Source organism: Zalophus californianus, chromosome 2 (assembly GCF_009762305.2).
Source record: "Zalophus californianus isolate mZalCal1 chromosome 2, mZalCal1.pri.v2, whole genome shotgun sequence".
In the NCBI taxonomy this organism is placed as follows: domain Eukaryota; kingdom Metazoa; phylum Chordata; class Mammalia; order Carnivora; family Otariidae; genus Zalophus; species Zalophus californianus.
This window is the reverse complement of record NC_045596.1, coordinates 94,477,379-94,501,342: the sequence shown is the minus strand read 5'-3', so window position 1 is coordinate 94,501,342 and position 23,964 is coordinate 94,477,379. Positions and strand designations below refer to the sequence as shown.

General features: G+C 39.8%; 1 protein-coding gene across 5 annotated transcripts in view; it reads right to left on the bottom strand.

The window, feature by feature from the left end:
• UGT8 (UDP glycosyltransferase 8) overlaps window positions 1–15,167 on the bottom strand; it is an 87,224-nt gene extending 72,057 nt beyond the window's left edge. For 4 of the 5 annotated variants that reach the window (XM_027598404.2, XM_027598405.2, XM_027598406.2 and 1 more), the window contains exon 1: window positions 14,619–15,167. The gene's annotated coding sequence lies outside the window, so the exon portion shown is untranslated. Of the gene's footprint in view, window positions 1–13,744; window positions 13,845–14,618 lie in introns of those variants that run through there. The other variant, XM_027598403.1, reaches the window with a different exon arrangement.
• Window positions 15,168–23,964: the final 8,797 nt, after the last annotated feature.

The following is a 23,964-nucleotide window of genomic DNA, read 5'->3' as shown; positions in this document are numbered from 1 at the left end:
AACAACCACCTGTGGTGCTTACTAAAAATGCGGATTCGGGAGCTTCATCACACAGGCTGTTAGGAAGTCTGGGGGGAAAAAAAACAAAAATCTGCATTTCTAATAAGCATCTGGAGATTTTGATGCAATTCAACCACCAGATTGAAAGACAAGGATCTAATACTCAATCTTTATGTGCATGAAGAGAAACACAAGTGATTCAAAGGGCATGTGGATCTGAAACATAAAGACCAGAGTTAAAGCTCAGTTGTGCCAGGGTACTCAGAAAGCATAAGGCCCAGCTCAAGATCTTGAGGAATTCAGAATAAACAAGCAAGCAATCACAAAGTATATGTTTTTAATGTCCTGTTATAAAGTACCTATGATATCTCGAGAAGACAGTCTGAGTAATTTATAAGGACATGACAGTACCTTTCAATTTTCAGTTTAATATTATATATTCAACCTTCTCATTATCACTTAACCCCACAAATTGTAACATAATTTGAAATATTAGTGTATTAGTAAACTTAATTAGTGTCACACTAGATAGATAATCTAAAGAAATGTCACTGTGTATTTAAAGTTTTGGTTTTTTGGATATATGTCATACTTGGGTAACCTAAGACTGTCATTTCAGTCAGCTCACATTTCAAGTTGTTTATATTATGAAAATAATATCATTTTAAGTGACCCCATAACGAAGTCTCAATAATGCAAGAAAAAATAATATATATGGCATGCATCTATGGATTCCCCAATCAATAGCTTTTGTAATTTGGGCCAAGTCATTTAATTTTTCTGTGCCTAATTTCCTTCTCCTGCCAGGCAAGACTATGACATTAGATGGTCTTGGAGATCCCTTACAATTATAAAACTTACCGAAAAAAACAAATTTAAAAATAGGTTTAATGAAATTGATATGATTTGGTTGACAAAAGTAGTCAAGACCAGATAAATAGCTGTTAAGGGAAAAAAAAGGAGAAAAAGTTAATTCACCCCAATTTTAAGCTTTATGTTATCAAAAATCTTTAATGTGAAGGCAAATTTCCAAAGGGACAGTGTTAAAATGCAAATTCTGATTCAGTACGTCTTGTGTGTGGGCCCAGATTATTTACTTGTAAACTCTCTGATGACATGGGATGATGCAGGTATGTGGAGTGCACTTTGGATAAGAAGGGATTCAGGGTAAAGCCAAGAAGGAGAATTAAGAGTGATAAAACCTTATTAATAACATGGTCAACCAGTCAACAGTACAGTAACCTACTGGAAAACAAATTATTTTCTAATCGCACATACACCAAAGATAATTCGCTTAAAATAATGGAAGGACCCGGGGCGCCTGGGTGGCTCAGATGGTTAAGAGTCTGCCTTGGCTCAGGTCATGATCCCATGATCGAGTCCCACATCGGGCTCCTGGCTCAGCGGGAAGCCTGCTTCTCCTTCTCCCTCTGCCTCTCTCCCTGCTCATGCTCTCTCTCTCTGTATCTCTGTGTCTCAAATGAATAAATAAAATCTTTAAAAAAAATAATAATAATAATGGAAGGACCTAATTTACCTATATAATTTTTAAGGGACTGTTATGTGATAGGTGAGCCAATCTTTGAACATATGGCTACATTCCAGTGGCTCTCAACTGTGACCATACATTATAATCACCTGGGATGCTTGTAAGAACTAGAGATGCCTGAAAAACCTACCAACCCCTAGCTTATCAATTAAATCAGAATTTCTGGGGATAAGACTTTGGTCTTAGCTTTTTTTTTTTTTTTTTTTGCTTTTGCTTTTTTATAACGCCCTCCAAGTAATTACAATACTGAGAACCACTGGGCTGCACTTACACAAAGTCATAGTAAAACACACAAAAGTAAACAACTAATCCAACCCATGTTGGTTGTTGTTTTTAATAAACTAAGGAGCAGAGTGTGTGTGTGTGTGTGTGTGTGTGTGTGTGTGTGTGTGTGTGTGTGTAGGAAAGTATTAACAGGAAAGTATTTTGAAATCGAAACCTAATTTTCCTTTGTCCCTAAAATGATCAGAAATGTTTTCATCGCATGGAAAAACTGAATTGATTATATCTAGAATCAGAGATCAGTGGTTCTCCAACTTCAGTGTGCATCAAAACCACCTGGAGAGCTAGTTGGTGGTATCCTCCCAGTTTCAGATTCTAGAGATCTGGGATGGGCCCCAAAATTTGCATTTCTAACAAATTCCCAGGTGATGCTGATGCTGCTGGTTCAGGCCCCATTTCCAGAATCACAGATAGAGATAAAAGTTTATAATTTAAAAAAATGCAATTTTCTTTTTTAATCAAAAAAAAACAGTGGCATTAAGACATTTTTGATCTTTATCACATACCCAGTCTTTTTAAAAGATTTTATTTATTTATTTGAGAGAGAGAAACAGAGAGAGTGAGAGAGAGCACAAGTGGGGAGGAGAGGGAGAAGCAGGCTCCCCGCTGACCAGGGAGCCTGACATGGGGCTCGATCCCAGGACCCGGGATCATGACCTGAGCCCAAGGCAGATGCTTAACCAACTGAGCCACCCAGGTGCCCCTATCACATACCGAGTTTTAAAATACATATATATATACATATATATATATATATATATATATATATATATATACACTCATACATACATATATCATACAGGAATAAGTGTGGGTTTCTTTTAGCCTGGTACAGTTATCTCCATGCAACTGCATCATGTGATCAACATTCAACAAACAATAAGGAAATTCTTTGTTTTTATTCTGATCTCATCTTTAAGCAAATGGAAAAAGTTTCATAAATGAGATTGCATGAGACTTCAAGCTCTTATAGGTATATGCTTTCTTAAAAGAAAACTGATGTTTGGTTACTGTTTTAAAATGTTTCATTAGGACTTTTTATAATTCTGCTTTATTGGGATTCTAATTCGTGGAATACCACAGTGAATGTGGAGGAGATACAGATCAAATTTTCATCTTCTCCCACAACAAGACAAATTCACATGATGTGGGGAAAGAGCTTTTTTTTTAAGATTTTATTATAATTTTTTAAAGTAATCTCTACACCCAAAGTGGGGCTTGAACTCAAAACCCTGAGATCAAGAGTCACATGTTCTACCAATTGAGCCAAACAGGCGCCCCAGGAAACAGCTTTTCAAGATATCATTACATGACGTTCTTAAGGCTGCAGAAATGTACCAGGAATCACAGGATTGTTTCTCTTATATTAGTAAAATAAAATCCTTTCATTAATATCACTAGTTTAAGTGGATTTTTAACATTATCCCACAGAAACATTATTAAGAGTCACAAAATAAATTGCCAAGGGAGGTCTTAAACACCTTTTAGAACAAAAAACTTCTGCATAAATATAACCAAAAACAAATCAAAACAAAAAAAAAACTTCTGGATGTTTCCCCGTTCAATTCCTTGGAAGTCCACATGAACAAACACCAAACTTTCCCAATGTTGTCTTATAAAATACCTGCATAATCACTAAAAGAAGGTTATTATGGGGTTTTAGATGAAAAAGCAGTTATATTTTCCCCAGAAGAGGGAGATTGTGGTAGGTTCTGTAGAAAGACAGAATGCATTGCTCTGATGCTTCCCTACTAACAGGTGAAAATATAATTTTACCTGAAAATATAATTCATCTAGAATTGTACATGGTATTCAGCATAATGAAGCAAGTCCAGAGAAGTCTTTTGTATAGCATTGCCATCGTTATTAGTCTTGGAAACATAAATATACTTGAACACTGGTACTTAACACATTTATTATGAAACGGTAACAAATATTTTTAAAATATGTATTTTCATGGGTGCCTGGGTGGCTCAGATGGTTAAGCGTCTGCCTTCGGCTCAGGTCATGATCCCAGGGTCCTGGGATCGAGTCCCGCATCGGGCTCCCTGCTCCTTGGGAGCCTGCTTCTCCCTCTGCCTCTCTCTCTCTGTCTCTCATGAATAAATAAATAAAATCTTTAAAAAAAATAAAATAAATAAAAAAATAAAATAAAATATGTATTTTCATTTAAAAAGTGTCAAAGGCCCAATTTAAAGACTAAAGATAACTGAGTCCAAATCCTCACATTTGTAAAGAAAGGGATGAGTTCTCCTGGGGGCAGCTGCCTAGCATCACCTGGCTAAGTCCATAGTTACTCGCTGGCAGAGTGGGACCCAGCACTCAGGTTTCCTGGGTCCTAATCCACTATCTCTTACCTGTACCATATAAAGACTCTCCAAAGTGGCCACTGCCCTATGTCAGGTAACAGAAGCCTTAAAAAATGACCTCCTTAAACATTTATACATAAGACTTTCAAGTTTTATACTAGATTTTTAAGAATCACCATGTATTTTGGCTCTAAGGCAGAAGAGTTCTATAATATAATAGGCTGCCTGTTGAATGAATGGCTGAATTAATTCGTGTACGTTACAGATACTCACTATACCGACCTCCAGGCATCAACACGTCTGGTTCAAAATGTCTCCCCTGCCATGCCCTTTAAGGCAGAGAAATATGAGTAGGAATGCGTTTAGGGAGTAATTGTTAGCTGAAGTATTTTTACTGTATAAACAATGACGAGAGAGCATAAAGCAATTAAGGTCCATTTACAGGCTGAACAACTACTGTACAGGGTGATTTGAATAAAATGACCAGCTCCTAGGTTAGTGATGGGCAGACCCCTACGCGCCCCTCACACACATATTTACCCACATCCCTCCCTCCAATTTGTAACCCGATCACTAGGCTCCCTCTCGGCAATTCCTCACAAAAGGCAGGGACTTTATCTCCAGAAGGGCCAGCAGGTGTAGGAGGAAAGAGAGTTGGAACAGCAAGACGAAGGAGCAGACAGCCAGAGGAACTTGTTTCTCTATATTGTGCATAGTTGTGAAATTTGAACAAAAATGATATTCCTAAGCATATGCTAAAGTCTAACTGATCCAGATAACATAGTTATCTCCTAATGTTCTCAAGAATTAAAAAAAAAATTTTTTTTAAACAGGCAAATAGCAGAGTCAGGCATCAATTCTTATAAATAGTCTTACCAAACCTGTTTATTTTCTTTTTAGTTTGGCTGAAGAGATTCCTCAAAACGTGCTCTTATTCCTATTCCCACTCCTACTGCCCTGCCCAGAAGAAGACAGAAGAGGAGACATTCCAAACCAGAGAATTTTGCCAATTACCAAAGGAGGAAATAAGCACAGAGGAGGGAATAAAGAACTCTGCCCGGACTGGTGCTTTGAATTAACTGGTATAAAATGTCTTCTCTGGGGTTGAGGAGGAAGGGAGCAAATCAAATGCCTCCTAAGGCAGATCTTCCTAAGGTGTGTAATCATTTGTTTCTCCAACTACTGTTTCATGACATCAGGTGTGCTTATATTCAGATATAAATACAAAATAAAAAACTAAATACATGTAATTATCTGCCAAGACTTCAAAGCTAGCCTTGCAAATCTGCATCATCTATTTATAAATAAAAAGGCAATGCCTGAGCATGAAGAGCCAACCATCCCAGAGGGTAAAGGGGAAGAAAATCTCAATGAGTGGGTAAAGAGTCTCTGGTGAGATCTAAAGAAGACTTATTTAAAGGTCATTTCAATGAGGTCCAGGTTTCAGCAGGTGGTGAGCTGTAGCTCCAGGGCCGTGCTCTAGGAAAGAAGCCTGTGTTCCAACACCAAATCCTCCCAGAACTGTCCTAGTGACTTCCAGAAGTTACTTAGGAGCTCTGCACCCGCAGGTCATGGTTTGTAAACTAGGGCTCCCTACTGGGCAGCGCTCAGGGGCGGAAAGAGGATAAAATGGTGAGTGTATGAGTAAGAGATTTACAAGCTACAAAAAAGCTTTATGAATATAGCATTTTACTATTGTTCAAGGGAACTATGTACTTCCAAGACAAAGTTAGTGTTAAGAGATAGTAACTACCACAATTTCCCACGAATATTCCTCGGAAGCCTCAGCCCTGACCCAGGAGAGTGTTCCCTATATTGGATATTGAAGACTACAGATGTTCGCTTATTTTAATTAAACTCATTCTAAGATCGGAGTTTGCACAAAGCCTAGAAGGGACACTGAAACACTTGCCCTCTTCCCCTTGTTTTTTTCCCCCCTCCTCCCCCCTCCACTATTGTTTTTCCTTTCCCTCTGTTCACGTTGTTCTAATTCCCTCTTTTTTATTTACTTCTTTCAGCTCCCTTTACTCTCACTCTAGCTCCGTGAAGATAGAGTCTCACAAATGCCCCCAAAGTATTTTCAAAACCCTGGAGAAAATAAAAGTCAGTTATCAGAATTAATACTCCTTAAAACAGTTTCACCCTTGACCTTATCCACAAATTTCACGGCTTCCCCCCCCCATTTAAATAGACGGGCAAACCTGTTGGACTAGTTTTCCTCTAAGCCCCGCTCTCCTGATTGGCTGTGAGTACAAATGAGTAACAGGTACAGCTGCACGGATGTAAAAGCTACGTAAAGCACAATGGCCTTTCTTCCCAAGAGCCCACGGGGAGGGGCCTGCAGGTCATGCCCGGACCATCCAATCTTAGAGCAACTCTCTCAAAGCAGGAGGGCAACACTGCCGAATCATTCCTTCCACTGCTGGTTCAAAACGAAAAACCAAAAACATAAATCCGTCTGTGGATGTCTCCTCTTTAGAATAAGGGATATTATGATGAGGCTCACATTAAGCCTTTATCTTAAATTTAGAAGTTTAGGAAGATTCTGGTGGATGCAACTACATTCAAAGTGCCCTACAGAGGTATGCCCAAGTTTGCTGCTGGTGTGGGGGTGGTGTGTATTTGCTGAAGTAGATTAGGAAACTTTGAATTTGCCAAACAGATTAATCAAAAGAGGATTCTTTTTGTGGGAAGATTTACTTGAACATTGCTCTAAAAAGCAGTGTCTGGGTACACTGATATGCTTAGTGTCCTTAACTGTCCACACTTTTTACGGTAAAATATTTCAAACAGAAAAGTAGTATAAAGATTAACAAACATCTGTATACCCATCACCTTTATTTTAAAGTCTATAAATATGATCCAGTTTATAAAAACTAAATGTTTATACAATTTTTTGCACACACAAAATATACAGCATATTTGTACACTTGATTCTACTTCCTTTTAATTGTTTTTTTTCTTTTTCCATGATCCATTGTTTGCATATAAAGCCTTTTAATTTTGTTTTTAATTCATGCCGGTATAGTACTAAATTAAAACGTCTCACTTGAAGGACAATCAGCACCACAATTATTATTTAATAAGGCTAGTTATAGCCAATGTAATAGCTAAAAAATTATGACTCAATGCCTTGAAAATATTTCAAGTATTAATTTTTTAAAAAACAGAACTGGAAAGTGCAAAATAATTTTACACATATTTTGTATTAATAAATTCCAAAATCAAGCAAATATTTACCAAATCGGTTATAATGTAAATTTTTTTGGTGAACTGGAATTCCTACAGATGTATTTCTGTTATCTAAATCAAGCTGGGGGAAATTTAATCAATACAGTGATTATTTTGATTAATAACAATACAGATAAATAGCACAAAACTAAGAGCAAAACACACAGTATCCCTGAAATGTTCCTAATTACACATTCTTTCCAAATGTTTTAATACTTACATAACCTTTCAGCCAAGGAGTAGGAACTGACCTATGCTGTCCTAGATACCCTGCCATTCATAAATCCAAAGGTTCCATGTTTGTTTGGCTCTGCACTCCCAAATGCTGACCTAAGGATGGCACACACGTCCAAGTCAATTTCAACTTGGTATCTGTCATCTCCATCAGGCAGTGCTGAGCAGCACAGTATCTAATCTAAAACAGAGTTGGTGGGGCGCCTGGGTGGCTCAGTCGTTAAGCGTCTGCCTTCGGCTCAGGTCGTGATCCCGGGGTCCTGGAATCGAGCCCCGCATGGGGCTCCCCGCTCCACGAAGCCTGCTTCTCCCTCTCCCTCTCCCGCTCCCCCTGCTTGTGTTCCCTCTCTCCCTGTGTCTCTCTCTGTCAAATAAATAAATAAAATCTTAAACAAAAAACTGAGTTGGTGAACATACGATATGGAAATGCACAGACCACTTGGTGAATATACAATATGGAAATGCACAGACCACTACGCGTGCAAGAAGGAGACCAGACACTGTGAGGGAGTTAGCGCAGTGGACAAAAAGCACAGAAATTCAACCTCAAAACAGGAGGTCCTGGTAACAAAAAGTGTGGCTAGAGAATTTCAAGTAAAGAACATCATCAGAGATGAAAAACCGTGCACATTAAATACATAAAACCTACACACATTAATGATTCCCCTTAAAAATACTGAACATTTATTTTACTCAAAAAACCTTTATTAGAAATTTTAAAAACTATGTATACTCTAACTGCTATATAAACAAATGACACATGGTGAATAACAAGATGTATTGAAACATACATATTAATTTGAACTAAAAAAGAAAAATCAATATTATTTATAACCAATTAATCACCAATATGCCTTACAACCAATTAGTAAATAATATGCATTATTAACATTATCAACTGTTGACTGGTTCCCAAACCAGTTCCTACATGCAAACATTTTCTAAAAATGCTCAAGAATTAAAGCGCGAAAAATGGATACACATATTAAAATACAAATCTAATTTTAGAGGTTTATCTCTAATATAAAGCATTACCTCCTCCAAATAGAGAAAATCCTAAGGAAAAAAAGTAGGTATGTTTCAGTATTACTATAGCACACCTAATTTTTTAAAACAATTAATGAATCAGTCCTTCTCCTATTACACAAGTTAATAATTGCTTCCCACAATGTAGACTTTTACGACCCCGTAAGATATGGAAGTGCCTTCTGAATCATCAAATATTAAATATTTTGTTCAGTTTTAATGTCATTTGTCTTTTTGTTGTTGTTTGTGTTCATACTCTTTTAAAATGAATATCTATGCCCTTATTAGATTATCTAAGAAACTAGAACTCATTTATAATACCATAAACAGTTTAACAAGGCATTTGAAATGTCTATGATTTGATTACCAGATGCTTTTAAAAAACAACCTGTATGCTAGAGAACCCTCCAGGCTGGTAGAAGCGTGGCTTGTCGTAAGGATCCCAGCAACTCCCCAGAGCTCTCGCAATTCCCACCCTCTCCTCAAGGAATGTCTTCCAATGCTCTCCCTGCTCCCTTCAAAATTTCCAATTGCCCCTATTCTACTGGCTTCCTCCCCAAAGGCTATAAATCGGATCAAGTTTTCATCTTAAATATACCTTTAAACACCCTCCTTGAACCCTGAGAGCAAGTACTGCTAAAAGCAATAGTCTCTACAGACCAACTCATCACCAAATCCAAGTTGTGCTTTTCATAAAAACCAGCTAGCAGGGCTCCTGGGTGGCTCAGATGGTTAAGCGTCTGCCTTCGGCTCAGGTCGTGATCCCAGGGTCCTGGGATTGAGCCCCGCAGAGCCAGGAAGCTTGCTTCCCCCTCTCCTTCTCCCCCTGCTCATGCTCTCTCTCTCTCTCTCTCTGTATCTGTGTCTCGAATGAATAAATTAAAAAATCTTAAAAAATAAAAAAACAGCTAGCATTTATTAAGCACAAACCAATGACGTTCTAGACACGGAGCTTGCCAGACTTTATCTCATTTGATCTTCACAGTAGCCCCCTGGTGTAGGCACTTTGATCCTCTTCTCGTAGATGAGAACTATGCTCTAAGTTCAAGGTCACAGAGTTAGTCAGGAGCAGAATCAGAATTGTCTGATACCCCTCATTTCAGTACTTGATTTTACTTCTTGAACTTCTTTCCTCCTTCAGCTACTAAAAAGCTATTCTCTGCTCATTTTCCTCCTGCCTCTTTCACTCTCTACTTCTCATTCTTCACTGCTCCCTATTTCTCACCCAACTGTTACATATTGGGATTTCCCTAGGCTTCTATCCTCCCCCTTACTCATTGTACCTGCCCTGGAAGGCATATCAACTTCCTTTTTTTTTTTTTTTCAAACACCCATGTACTAAAAACTACTAAATCAGTGAGTCCATCCATCTATTCATCCATTTTTCCACCTACCTATCCATTCATCCATTTATCTACCTTATTTATCCAGCTAAGACCTCTCTACTCAGAACTTCTGTGTAATGATCCATTGGATACTCCTCTTCAGTTGGATTTTCTGTAGGTACTTCATACTCTTTAAAACTGAACTCTGTCATCCTTGCTCCTCCAACCTGCATCTCCTCACATGTCACCCGCCGTGTAATCACTCACCTGATCCTTGAGATTCTCCTACCTTAACATCTATGTGACCAAACCCTTTTCTTCATCTCACTGTTACCACTACGGTACAAGGTCCTCAACAAGATCACTCCAATACCCTCTAAACCGCTGTTCCTGTCTCACATTCCTCAGATCCATCCTTCTAGATGGCTGTGAGAGCTATCTTTGCATCATATCACTCCTTTGTTTGAACAGAAAATGGTCCATATTCCTTATGATGGCAAACAGCCTCCCCTGACCTTGCCTGTGCCTATACTGACCGTAATGTCATCTTCTCTATGAAGCCTCTCTAGTCTTCTGATCACTTCCAAATGCCTGTTCAGGGTCCTCTGCATAGCTTTATCACAACACTCAGAGACCCTACAGCATTATGTTGCACTTACTGAAACTAGTTTGTTTTCAATCTATCTAACCTCTTAAACCCAGGGGCTTCTGTGTCCGTATACCCCAGAGCACAAGAACATATTATGCTTTTATTTATTTTTTTTTAAGATTTTTATTTATTTGACAGAGAGAGAGACAGCGAGAGAGGGAATATAAGCAGGGGAGTGGGAGAGGAAGAAGCAGGCTTCCCGTGGAGCAGGGAGCCCGATGCGGGGCTCAATCCCAGGACCCTGGGATCATGACCTGAGCCGAAGGCAGCCACTTAACCGACTGAGCCACCTAGGTGCCCCCATATTATGCTTTTAATAAATAATTGCTGAATAAAAGAATGAATGCTTGTGAAATGCTTTAGGTTAAGAAGATGTTGATTACTACTGTTCTCCAAGACTAAATTAAACTAATTTATTCAAACTAATTTGATTATGTAGCTCCTCCGTAGGTAGGTATGCAAAATAATACTGAGATGACTGCCCTCGCTTCAAGTATGGTGATCAAGATTATCAAATCACACTTTTTATTCCACAGTAGGAAAATATGACCAACATTACATAAGGCTAGCTGGTATAGAAGGTGGTATAGAAAACATTACTGTATACATATTCCCAAACAAAGGCAATCTGGGCCTACCGTAAGAAAAGTAAACTTTTTTTAAGGGCTACTGCAATTTCTCAGAAAAGCAAAGACTTTTCAGAAGATTGAACTGTCTGACATTAAGACACCCTTCCAAAGATCTCATACACAAAATATTCTGTAAAACAACAACGATATTAAAACCATTTACAGAGAGGCCATCCTAATCCCACTAGGAACCTCAGCCATATAGCTTACAATCCATCCCAGAAATAAAGCATGAGGACAGCAAGTGCCTGTCACAAAGCCCACAGGCTTTATAGTCAGGCAAGAGCCCACATCATTTCACAGAAAAAAAAGACAACAGATAATATAGCAGCAGGACTCGCTCACAGCCGGACAGCAGTAGAAAGTGACAGCCGATATCAGAAAGAGGACCCAGAAAAACCATAAAAAAGAAGAATAGTACTTCTGTCTCCAATCTAGTATTTCAACAGGGCCGACTGAGACCATTTACTATAAACAAAAACAGCTCTATACACCTCAACGAATAGCACTATTCAATTCTTTATGAATTCATGCTCATAAAGACAAGCCAACAAAAAAATTAATTTAAATCCAGGGGAGCAAGTAAGAGTGTAGGATTTAGAAATTATTTGTTTCATAGCTGAATTTTTAAGTTTCAGTAATTAATGGATCATGGGAGGGGTCAGCTATGAAGAAAATGCACTTATGTAAATAGGCAAAACCCAGATAGTATCAATATCAATAAAAGGAGTATTATTATATATTACAAAGACAATTAAAAGTTCTTATTCTCCTGGCATATTCTGAAAATCTAGTTGAATTTTATTTTTTTTTAAGATTTTATTTATTTATTTGAGAGAGCAAGAATGAGAGAGAGAGAGCACATGAGAGGCGGGAGGGTCAGAGGGAGAAGCAGACTCCCTGCTGAGCAGGGAGCCTGATGCGGGACTAGATCCTGGGACTCCAGGATCATGACCTGAGCCGAAGGCAGTCGCTTAACCAACTGAGCCACCCAGGCGCCCTCTAGTTGAATTTTAAACAGCAGCAACTCAACATTACTTGATAAATAAATAAATATATAAATAACTTTGAAAAGGAGTTTGAGAATTGGGAATGTGATTATTTTCTTCCTTTGTCATCAATGGTGGTAATTAAGCTGATACGGTATCATGAAACGTTTTAAGTAATTTAAATTAAATGTTACTGTCAAACTCTTTACACACAAAAAAATAGATTTTATAAGAGATCGATTTTGTTGTAAATATCTTTACTTATTCCACTGGTTTACTTATCCTAATAAGTGCACCAAGTATTAATAAAGCAAGCATAAAGCTCTGGAAATTACAGCTTTAAAGAGTTTGAATCTCTACAGTAGTATTACCCAGAAAAAGTCAGAAGTATTGTTTCTACTCAGTTATGCCCAGCTACTAAAACACTATTAAGCTTTTACCAAATGTCAAGGCATCACACTTCACTGTAGTTTTTAAACAGCCCTGTGGCACTAAATCACACACTAGATGTCACCTTTATCTTCTGGGTGACAGGCAAATCAAATCATAGTAGAGTATTTCCCTCTGGAATTATCTAGAACAGTTGCTGAACACAGTTACATTCCTAAAGCAAAACCTCAAACTACCAGGAGATGGTTTTTACAAGAAAACTAAATCCACTGTTTCCCTTTCTGGGACTGGAAAAAAACAAAAAACAAAACACAACACATGCTGATTTTTGATTTAACTTAGTTAAATTCTGGAGTCCCTTATCATATAACATTGAAATGCATGAGTCTCCAATTATTTTAAAAATCTCCAGAGACTAAAGTGTGATTAATCCTAATATGATTAGAATACCAATTAAAAAGGACTTTCTATCCTTTCAAACGGCAGTCATTTTTTTCCCCCTGAGGATATAAAGCACAACAAATTCTGAGTGGAGACCTTTTTAGCGACATGAAATTATCAGAAGAAACCACAGCACACTTGGCATATAGCCAAACAGCCACACCTTTGGGCTATTAATCTTGAAAAATTCAATATTCAAGGTGACAGCCTGAGGGGGCTGTTTTTAGTGTTTTCGTTTCTTTGTAAGTTTGTTTGATTTTTTCTGGGTGGAACCCACCTGAAATAAAAGGCTATCTCTATTACTAACACGGACTCATAGTAGAGGTGACTCCGGGTCACTCCTGCTTGAGAACACCGCCCACCACCCGTCCTCTAGTGATACGCCCTCTCCTTCTTAAGAATGGCTATTTAATGTGATCTAGCCTTCCAATGAGTTAGTCTGCGGGACTCTCCGAAGTTCTCCCACCTTCTTCCCCTCCCCAGCGCCCCGGGATGCTTTAAGGTGACGGGAACCAGCGGTACAGGTACAGGTACAGAGGCGGTTCTTTCCCTAAGGAAGCGCTGGAGAGTAGTACATTCACCGTACTCAACTTTATCAACCTAAAATTAAACCAGTGAGTTTACATATATAGTTTGGGTACGCCCCTCCCCACCTCTGCCCGTCCTTTCGCCCCGTCTCACTGCACATACTTGCGCCTTCCGACGCCGTTCGCCTCCTACGACGCCGTTCGCCTCCTACAACTCCGAATCACGCACCCCAGGACCCCTCGCCGCTCCTCCAGCCCGTGGAAGGCGCCCTACTTCCTGCAGCACGTCCTTCTCGCAACTCCTCTCTAACCTCCGCAGCCCGCACACACGCTTCTCTAATGCAAGGGCACGCCGCATAGTTCTCTCAACAGCGTGTGAACCCGCGCGCGACCCTGTCACCACTATACATTCCTGGGGGGTCGCGCGGGCCTGTGGGCTCCGGCAGATGCTCAAAGGTCCCAAGAGAATAGAGGTGGGAGTGTGTGTGTGTGTGTGTGTGCACGCTCGCAGCCCCACGACACTCCCCACCCCCAACACACCCAGTTCCCCTTTAGGGAGAGGACGAAGTAGACTATTAGGAGAGGTCCGAAACTTCCTGCTCCCCCATCCTTGCCGGCAGCGGGCTCCAGCCCTGGGGCTCCCCGATGCCCATCCCTGCAGGGTCAAGTGCAAGGTCCTCCGCCAGATCCGCGCACGGTTATCCCCTCCCCTCTAGAGTTCAGCACGCAGGAACTCAAAAAGACCCTCAAACGGGTGCCATATGGGAGAAGAAAGGAGTACGGGAGCTATCGCGGGGCAGCTGAGAAAGATCTCCTTCACCGTTCCTCAACCTTAACCTTTCTCCCTACCCCCCACCCGCACTCCCCATTCCCTATCACGCTCAGCCCAACCCCATCTGCCCTTTCCGATCCCAGCCCCCAGCCCCTGGATCGCAGCCATTCGCCCAGCACTCACCTCTGGGAGCAAACAACGCCCACCTCCTCCTTCCAGCCCGCCCCCCTTCCGCCCCCTGGAACGCCGCGGTCCCTCTACTTACCTCGGCTCTTGGCTGCTGCGCGTGAGTTTGAATGTGTCTCTGCCGCGTAATTGTATCCGGGGACAGAAGGGACCCGTGTTTGTGCGCTGGATCAGGTGTCGCCGCCTTCGGTGGTTTGGGGGCGTGAGGGCTGTAGAGTTAGTGTGTTAGCTTAGGACGGACTCACTGGGCTCACAATTGATGGCAAAGCTTTAACGGTGCCCTCCTTCGGGCCCGGAGCGCGCCTGCTCCTCCGCTGCTTCCCGCGGCTGGCCGGGCCCCCACAAGCCGCGCCCCGCCCAGCGCACCGCTAGAAGAGCAGGAGCGCGCCCCTCTCCTCCCGCGTCCGGCTCGGCCCGGCACGACGCGGATGCCACGCGCTCAGCCTCGCATCACACGCCTGGGTCTGCGAACGCCTTCTCCCTTGGCCCGGGCATGGATGCGGACGCGCCTTCGTGCGACGCGCTCGCGGGCTGGGCGAGGGGCAGGTCCTGGGACAGGGATGCTCGCCCGTGGAGCGGCGGTCGCCTGGCAGGCTGGGACGCTCCGGAGCCCTCCGGTCTCACCCGAGCTGGGAACCCTGGGAATGGCACGTGGCCCCGCCCCCTCTTCCCCCTACGAGGCGTGCCCTGTGCCCTTTCTGCCACCACCCCTCTGGTCCCCGTGCCCGCCTTCCCCCCCCCCCCATCACGCTATTGCAGTCGGAATCAGCGTGGTGGTAGCGTTCCTTCTCTCGCCTTCCCAGCCTCTTAGCCTACTGCGCTCCTCTGGAACCTATTAAAAAGTTGAACTTGGGCAAGGAGGTAGAGGAGATACGCGAAAGAAAGCGGGGGTGGGGGGGTGGGTTAGGTGTTCAGGCACCTGCCTCGTGAATCCTAAAGCGTTAAAACAAAACAACCACCACCACAAAAACTCGAGTTTGGGGGTCCCGGAAAAAGTAATTTGGGTTGCTGGGCTCAGTAACATCCCTCCTCGCAGGCTCATGCTGAAAGGGCCATTTATGCTTTGCTTGGTTGAGTCTGTGGCGACTTTATCCTTACTAATCTGTGTTTGCCAGCAGTAGATCCTTGCCAAGTTGGCGTTCCGGCCAGGAAGCAACTTTGCGAAGCCAGGCCTGCTGGAGCAGCCTTCTTGTGGCGCCTCAGACCTGAGAGGCCAAGCGCCTTTAAGAGTCTGAGGGTAGATTGTGAGCTTCCTGGGAACCAGGAAAACCTAATAGCGTTGTTCGATTTTTCTCTAAGCCCGATCGGCATTGTATTCAATAAATACATATACGACGTGAGCAGAATTGTTTATGTTACAACTTTCAGAAGAGCGAAAATCACGTCGGGCATAAACTCCAGAAGCTATAATGTCTCCAGTGCGCACAAACGTTATACGTTTAAACACTGGAAATCAAAAAATACGCCAAGTCAGGCCATTCTTTCCTTGCTCCGAGCCGAATTTCAGAAATAGGTTGGGACGCTGCGCTTAGATAAGAAACCGGAATTTATGTTTTATTGTATATGTTATAACTTAATGATAAATGGGAAAAAAAACACTAATATACACCATTGTTCTCATTTTATTAATGCTCCTATATTTAATAAGTACAGGATCTAAAGTCCCTGTGCTAAAGAAAGATCACTGATGTAGTTTCAAATACCGAGTTCAAAAAGGAATGCACTTTCCTTCTTTGCAGATTAGAAATTTGAAATATTGTGAAGAACACTAGGAGTATGTTCTCAGTCTTTGTACCTGGCAAAAGATTACCATCCCATATGTTTACTTTTTATTTAGCTTGCATTCAAAAAAACCTAAAAATAAACATTAAACATAACATAATGATCGGACACAAGAGAACTTAAGCATTGCTTTAAAAACTCTTTTCTCAAGGGCCAAGCTTCAAGCAACTGTTCTAGCAATTGCAAGGCATTGTTTTGATAATACACATGTAAACTTTGATTAAAAAAATCATTAGAAATTAAGCAGACACTTTACCTTTTATTTTATGAAAAACCTTTCTAAAATTTGCGTCACATTCCTTTGCTTAATAAAAGCATGTAAACTGACCATCATGTGAGACTTTTGTCAGACTTTCGGAAAGAAAATGCATTACTATATTGTATGTGGATATGTCCCTGCGTATTGTTTCTGTGGTCTCTCTAGTGCCTTCCATAGTCTTGATCTAATGATTATTGAAAGGTCTGCACTCAAAGGACAGTCTATAACTTAAAACAAGTTAACTCAATCATTGTATACATAGCTGAAGTGCATTTTTGGGAGTTTGTAGTTATACGAGAAATTGGTGAGATTCTCTCTCTTTTTAAAAAAAAATCTACCAGCACTTAGCACTTAATATTATTGGCTGAATGACTGGATAAAGTAGATAATGAAAGCATCTGCTACCTCTCTTTAAGGTAGAATGTATATTTCCCATATTTAATTCATCCTGCAAGCTCCCATTCAGATTCACACAAAGTTCTCCCTAACATTTTTGTGTATAAAATGGTGGCTGAATTGGACAGCATATCTGTAGTAAGGAACATCTAGCCAATGTGAAGTATGATAGTAAAATTCCTCATTATTTCTATAGAGCGTGTGTATCGGTATACTCAACTGTTAATTTTTTTTTAAATGCTTGTTACGAATCTTTAGCCAGTTGGGCCTATGTGATTTTTTTTTTTTTAAATAAACAATAACCTGTGAGAGAGATTAGCTTAGCCTGGTGATTGTTAACCATAAGCTCTGGAACCAAACTTCTTAGAATTGAACTTCAATCAATTATAAACGGCACGATCTTGTTATCAGTTGACCCTGTAATGTAGACCATATACAGTACAGCAGAATGGATTTAGGTTCAATCATGGGAAGAAATATGAGTGGCTGTACATTCCAACACCCCTTTGCTAACATTCCCAAATATTCTAATATATTGCAAAGGGGCACCATATGACTTAAAACATCATGACTTTACAAACAAGACCTTTGAGTTCTGCTAAGACCCCTTGAAATAGGATTGTGTATTTTGAAGCTGAGTGTATGGAAAGACTCATTAGGTCTAATTTTGATGCTGCCCCCCCATAATAATAATTATTATGGCTTCTACTTGAGTTTTCAAAGTGTATTCCAGGCACAGTGCTAAATAGCTAACAAGAGTGATCTCATTTAGTCATAAAAATTCTGGAGGTAGGTACTATCATTTTCCCTTTTGAGGGTAAAGTAGCAGAGAGTTGGAGAATGAAACTTACTCAAGATCACAGCTGGAAAGTAGCAAAAGTGGGAACTGAAGTTTGTTTGAGTCAAAGATGATGCCCTGAATTACTAGGACTATTCAGACCAGATCTTATAGTGTAGTATAAATCTTGGTCAGAGAAAAAGTTGAAGCACATAAATGCAACCTGGCCATTTGGAGAGCCCTCGAAATTCAAGAAGCACATACCGAGCCTGGCCTGTCTTGCTGTGTCTCCTCTTGAACCCCAGAACAACTGCTCAATAAGCAAACCACAGGACAGAGATGCTTCATGATAAGAGGGGTGTAATTTTCTGTGTATCCAATTTTAAATCTTTGCCATTATTTTAATTCCTGTTTCCTGTGGACTCTGGCTTGCTGTATTTATAAGAACACTAAACCTGAGAGCAAACAGAATGAAGATCATGCACAAAATCTGTAAGACAAAAACAGGCACACTGTCACATCTTCACCTTTTCCTTTTTGTTCCTTCCTTTTTCCTTTTTCTTCATCTCTTATTATCTTCCAGACATCTTGCTTTCAGTTTCAATTATATGCTATATACAAATGTGCCATACTCCATGTTTTTATATGTGCAAATTATTTCATTTTTTCATAATTTTTAATATGTGCAAGGTAATTTTTCATTTTTCATCGTAATTCAATTTTATTATGCATCATAGACAATGTTAGACAATATTAATCTGTGGATCAAACAGTAACAGAGAAGAAGCAGCAGAGGAACAAAGAGGGATTTCTGGAACTGTGGAAATGATGGAGATGGCGAGATCGCCTGACAACTTCCAGATTCTCATCAAAAGATTTTTTGTAATTGTCTAAAAGAATATCTCATATAAAAGGCAAACCAAAAAAGCTTACACTCTTAATAATTTTGATTATATGACAGTAAATATTACCTTATTCTATATGCCCCTCTAAAGCAATATTTATTGTCATGCCTGAAAAATGTCCTCAATGAAACTTTGCTCTCTAATCTAGTACCCTGTAAGTTAAATCTTTTAAAATAATTTCCAAAACTTCATGATGAACCCTGTTCAGAGTTAGTTGTAGAAAACCTATGGGAGTAAGCATACTTTACAGCCTTTGACCTTTCAGAACTGGATCCTTATATAGCCCTATATTGAGGCTCAGTGACACCAGCCAAGATTTTAAAGGAGATTTTAAAGGAGAGGAGGGTGGTCCTACATGGCATCAACGGTAAGGCTGTGTCATACCTGCTTCCTTTCTCACCCATTTTGCAGGTGTTACTTACTGCAGCCTTTCTGCATTTAGCCTGTAATGCCTCCTGGAAATGAAGAGTTTTATAATATATTGCAATTATAGCACCATAATTTATTTGACCTAAATATATTACAAGCTCCAGGCACTACCGACCAGTTCCAGTAATTCCAGCACTAGGTGAATGTGGTCGTGTTTACCATATCTGCTTTATACTTTTATAGATGCTATTCTTTATATCTTTTTTATTCTCACTCTTCTATAGCAGTACTCAGATCCACTGAACATGAGTCCAAAATATCAAAACTTCCTGACCAATATTACATCACCCTGGTGCCATGGTCTGTGTGCTTCCCAAAGTAAACATGAATTAATCTGCATAACCTTCCCATTATTGGGAAGGTTAAAGAAGACACCCAGAAACCGTGATTTTTTTTTTTTTTTTTAGAATTATACCCTCTGCCTTTTAACATAAAGAACTAATTGTATTGTTTTCAAAGAAGAAATAAGGGACTTCCCTTAGCAGATTGGTATCAGCAATTATTCATGACTCATTTCATGTGGTTATCTTGGGATCACAGTGCTTCAAAAGTCACTTTCTCAGGCTACACTTCAGCTGCCAGATAACACTGTTAAGTATATGCTTGTCTGTAAGTGCTAGCTCGAAGCCTGACCCTCCCGAGGTCTGCGTAGATTTCTGTATCAATGAAAAGCAGTAAATACCAAGGACTTTGGCCCTATGTTCAGACTTACTATGTTACCTGTGTGTGTTTTACTTTATAGTTGGAATCCCGTGTTGAGTATCTGTTCTGGCCTTGTTTTTCATTCATGGCTTCCCTTATTTTTGTGTAACATCTTGATTGTAGGTTTGAGAAACCATGGTCACAGAACAAAGCCAACCCATGCTCAGATTCCTTACCCACAAAACGGTGAGATAATTAAGTGTGTGTTGTTTTAACCTACCAAGTTTGTGGCAATGTGTTATACAGCAATAGGTGACTAATTCCGTGTTCTGTACAGTAAGAAGAGAAAGCCAGGTTCACTCCTTGAAACCAGGGGCTGGGCCAAGACTCCCACACGTGGGAACAGAGTCTGAGTAAAAAGGTTGGAAACCTGGCTACACAGAAAACAGTGGCTATATGGATGTTCAAAAACTCAAAACTAGGAATCGAACCTAGTTGCTAGCTGACTGCAGTGGCTGGACCTTTGATATCCCTAATACCTACCCACAGCAGGAGCTTGAAAATGCTTTATTAAACTTGGTTCTGGATTGGTGGCTCAGGAGTGACAGGTGAAGGCAATTTTAGACACTGAAAACGATTAGGCAGGAGAGGCAGACCAACAGAAAAAAATCCCTCTCCAGTTAAAGTGTCTACTAAAATCCAAAGACACATGAAAAGCAAACAAACAAAAACCCTAGTGCTCCAAGCCTGAATTCTTTGTAAATAAAATTAATCTTATGGAATTATCTGACAAAGGCTTTAAAATATACTTAATGGAGGAATAAATCTATTAAAAGTCAAAATTAAAAATTCCTTTGAATTAGTAAAGCAAAAACCTATCTCAAGAAAAGTTTAAACATGAAGAAAATGGAAATCTTAAAAATGCATTCTATGGAGTAAATCCTACATATTTGTGAAGAGAAATTAGTAAATCTTAAGATTGTTCTGAGAAATTACCTCAGAATGGAGGAAACACACATACACACACACACACACACACACACACACACACACACACACACACTCACGAAAGTTAAAAGACCTGAAGAATATATTTATTCAATGATACATGTAACTGGAGTTTCAGAAAAGAAGAAAGGAGGGAATATCCAACGAAATAAGAAATAATAACTAAGAAATTTCTAGAATTAAAGACTAGATCCTCAAATCTTAATCCTTAACTCGTGTCAGGTTGTTGGTAGACAGCAAATATCACCTACCAGAAGAGACAGTATAATCAATGACTGAACCCTGAAGAGGTTTTGTAAAATTTTAAACTCTCAGATCCCACCCCAGATCTACCAAATTAAAAACAAGTACAAAAATTACATTTTAGAAACCCCTAAACTCATAACTCCAGTCTAATTATGAGAAAGGCATCAGCTAACCTACAGTAGAGGGACATTCTACAAAATACCTGGCCAGTATTTCTCGAAACTATGAAAGTCATTAAAGATAAAGTCTAAAAATCTATGACAGCAGAGAGGAGCCTAAGGAAACATGATGACCACATGTGATGTATCCTGGATGGGGTTCTTGAACAGAAAAAGAATATTTGATAAAAAGTAAGAAAACCTGAATGAAGTACAGACTGTAGTTAATAATCTTGTATTACTATTGGTTCATTAATTATAACAAAGGCACCATATCAGTGTGAGATGTTGGTAAGGGGCAATGGATGTGGGGCCTATGGGGCCTTGCTGTACTATTATTATCAAGTTTTCTGTAAATCTAAAACTATTCAAAAAATTCTTATTAAAAATAAAAGCTCCCAATTTTATTTTCATCATCATCTTTGAACTACCTTAGAATTAGGGGCGCCTGGTTGGCTCAGTTGGTTGAGCGTCAGAATCTTGGTTTCAGATCAGGCATTGATCTCGGTTGTGGGATGGAGCCCCTGGTGGGCTGTGCACTCAGGGCCAAGTCCACTTGGGATTCTTTCCCTCTCTTTACCCCTCTGCTTCTCCCCTGCTCAGCTCATGAGCATGAGATCTCTCTCTCTCTCTCTCATAAATAAATAAATACATAAATACATAAATTAAAAAAATCAGAATTAACCCTGATTTGGACTCTGTACTTATAACTGAATGATGGCAATATAATAATAGTAGCTTAATTAGAACAAATGTTTAAGACCCTTGCAATGGTAATGAGAAATGGAATGGATTGCAAAATCAGCCCCCATGAATATTAGATAGTATGTATATTTGTTGCTGAAATATTTTTTTCTGCACCGTGTCAGCACTAACACGGTGTACATAAAGTGAGAGGCTTATATTCCTCAAAGAAAAGGAAATTCTTGCTTCCTCTTTTCTCGTTAATCCCCTCCTGTCAGGTATTTCATTAAAGCATTCTACTTCTCTTCACACCCACTTTCTGGTAGTTTCAAAGAGGAAAATCCCCTCCACACAAAAAAGTTCCAGTCTCCCCCGGCGCGTGTATCTGCAGAGTGTGTGGTCAGAATGGACTTCTGTTATTTGCTCTCTCTGCTGAAATGCCTCCTATTATGTTAGTGGCCTCGCGCGAAGCCAACTTTGGAATTTCACTCTGGTACTGCCACTTCCTAGGTGCACGTGAACTGAAGTATATCACACAACTTACCAATGCCTCATTTCCCAACTTGCAAAGTATCAATAAAAGACCTACTTTTCAGAGTCATAAAGATTAAATGAGGTAATATGTAAGAGAACTTTCTAAAATCTCTGGTACTTTATAAGTCACCAAATGACATCTTTGGGAATACTTTCCACTTTCTGAGGAAGCCCTAGCCATACTACATGGGGGAAAAATGATTAGCAGTCAAATCAGTTTTTCCTAGACTGGCTAACTAAGCCTTAACAGTGAACTTGGATGTAGCCGACTCTGAGACCAGTACTGGCCTTGTAGGATATTGCTGCTGAAGTTCTAACAGTTACTTAGGCATGGTGGAAGTGAATAGACTGTTCAACAACCACTTTTCTTTACAAACTCAATTTTGCTGTCATTTCTGGGAAACAGCTTCCTCGTATACACTTCCGCCGACTCTGGTGTCCAAGTAGAATGAAAGAATAATATGATACTGCCTGATTGCCCTTAGCTAATACACAGTGTCGTTACCCTTCTGTGTTAACATCAAGTTCTGGAAATCCTCAACTTAGTGGAGCTGGCCTTCAGAAAACATTTGGAGCCAATACCTACATTTCCCTAACAAAAGGTGCATGTTTTTAGTCCAGAAGTTCAAGATAAGGTATTTTTTAAACTGCTGATTGTCAATTAAACATGGACCGTCAAACCTCCACGCTGTGTTATGGAATATCAAATTTGGTTCATATGCTTGGAAATCCATACACAATGAATTTTTGTGACACATTGAGAGAGAAATCTTGGTGATGAGGCCCCTAAAGTTTTCACAAACACAGTGGTTGTGAAATATTTAGCTACATTCATTCATTCACTTATAAAGATCTATTGAATATATACTCTTTTAATACAAAAATGATAAAATATTGGTCTTTGCCCTCTAGTTCACAGCTTATTGAGGGTATTGGGGAGAAGAGAAATAGGAACAAAGGGAAGAGCAAATCGTTGCTATAGAGCGAGAAAAAAAAAAAAAACAGTAGAACTAACAGAGTAATATGGGAACAGAGCCTGAAAAATGTCTGAGAAGGCTCTCTCGAGAAAATGACATTTGAGCAGAATTTGATAGCTAGTTTATTGTCAAGCTAATCACAGCTACCATTAGAATTTAATCTCCATGAAAAGAGAGACTGTTTTTTTTTTATGTTCACTGTTACATCTTCAGGGCCTAGAACACTACCTGGTTCAAGGTATGCTAAAAATCTTGTGTTAAATGAATGAATAAATGAATGTCTGTGTAGCACTGGAAGCCCCTGCACGAAAATATTTACTCCCTCGACAGCTGAACCATACCAAAATATATGTGACAGCTCCTGACACCATTGGTGTTCACATAATTTCAAGTACAGCTAGATTAAATATGATTAAATATGTGACTCCAGTCTTGGATTTCAAAAGTCCAGGAAGAATATTAGGAAATATAAAGGATCTGATAATAAGTACAAATAACTTCCAAAAAATAGTCTGAAGTTAAGAGGAAAGTAGGCCTTCTTCTTCCACTAAAATTCTCCCATAAACACATACATTTACATGATCTGTTGGGCTGGACCAAAATTTAACAAAAGATATATGATATGAT